A 1,994-nucleotide genomic window follows, 5' to 3' on the forward strand; every position below is an offset into this window, starting at 1 on the left:
AGTTTTTTCTTTCTTTCTTTCTTTCTTTCTTTCTTTCTTTCTTTCTTTCTTTCTTTCCTCTTTTTTTTTTTTGAGAGGTTTTTGCTACATGCCACGTGTGCTCAACAGAAAGACAGACAGAGTCAGAAAGACAGAAAAGGAGTGGAGAAAGTGGTCAGCCTTGTCTTATACCAGATTTTAGTGGAAAAATCTTTCAACTTTTCCCTATTCAGTATAATGTTAGCTATCAGTTTTTCATAGATGACTTTTATTATGCTGAGAAATTATCCTTCTATGCCAATTTTGCTGAGAGTCTTAATCATGAAGGGATGGTATATTTTGTTAAATGCTTTTTCTGCATCAGTGGAAATGATCATATGGTCTTTATCTTTCTTTCTGTTAATATAGTGTATTACGAGTATTGTTTTAATGACATTACCTGAACTAATCTACAAATTTCCTATAATCCTTAACAAAATTTCAGTGACTTGCTTTAGAGAAACAGACAACACTATTTTCCATTGTATTTTTAAAATTATTATGATTATATTTCTTAAATTTATTTTTAATCACTGTACATCTTTGCCACATACAAAATGTTTCTTTTCTGTTCATTTTAATCAAATCATAGATATTACCATGCACATCTTTATCAACAGATAATTTTTCATTATGTTTCTGTTAAATATTTACTTTTTGCCATCCCCTTCCTCTCACACCTGTTACTCACCACTCTTTTATATGCTCTCTGGTATCTACAGTCACCTTCCCCCTATTATACCTTCCTAAATTTCAGTTTCTCCCAGAGTATAGACATTCAGTATATATTGAGTGGTGACATACAATGTTTCTCCTTCATAGTCTGACTTGCTTAATATCACATTAAATCTTCCATATTAATTGAGTTTGTAATAAATATCAGTGTCTTTTTTATGGCTTTGTAGTATTCCATAGTGTGTATATACCACAGTTTTTTTCAATTAGGTCATCTGTTCTTGGACATTTGGGCTTATTCAAGAAAAGAAACTGTGAATAATGCTTAAATAAGCATGGATGCTGAAGTATTTTTCTGACTGAATGATTTCTTAGCGTTGAGTGAACAGCCAGCAGTGGGAAACCCATAACTAACACCATTGTGAATAGGCAAAGCTGAAAGCTTTTTCACTAAAAACTGGAACAAGACATGGTTGCCCACTTTCTCCAATCCTTTTCAACATAGTATTGGAAGTCCTAGTCAATGCAATCAGACAAGAGGGTAAAATAAAAGACATAAAACAGGAATAGAAGTGAAAGTACCTCTCGTTGAAAATGGAATGGGCTTCACAGATATCTATAGCACTTTCCACCCTACATCCACAACATATACAATTTTTCTCACACCGACATGGAACATTTTCAAAGATAGATCATATATTAGCACAAAAATCAAGCCTTTACAGATTCAAAGGCATAGAAACTGCACCCAGCATCCTCTCTGACCATGATGGATTAAACTCAAGAATAATTTCAAGAAACAACCCCGAAAATACATGAATACATGGAAACTGAACAACCAACTTCTGAATGACTTTTTCACTACTGAAGAAATGAAGGCTGAAATAAAAAAAAATTATGGAAACAAATGATAATGAGTACACAAGTGTCCAGAATCTATGGGACACAGCAAAAGCAGTCATAAGAGGGAAATTCACAGCAATTAGTGTGCATAAGAAAAGGATGGAAAGACGGCAAGTAGATAGCTTATCATCATGCCTCAGAGAATTGGAAAAACAACAATAAACAAACCCCCAAAATGCCAGGCGAAAAGAAATAATAAAGGTTCGAGCAGAAATAAATGAAATAGAAAATAAACAAACCATACAGAAAATAAATGAAAGCAAAAGCTGGTTCTTTGAAAAGATTAACAAGATCGACACACCATTGGCTAGACTGATCAAGAAGAAGAAAGAAAGAAACCAGATTAATCAAATATGTGATGAAACAGGCAATATTACCACAGACATAGCAGAAATACA

This window comes from Tupaia chinensis, unplaced genomic scaffold (genome assembly GCF_000334495.1).
Source record: "Tupaia chinensis unplaced genomic scaffold, TupChi_1.0 Scaffold147350_1, whole genome shotgun sequence".
NCBI lineage: Eukaryota > Metazoa > Chordata > Mammalia > Scandentia > Tupaiidae > Tupaia > Tupaia belangeri.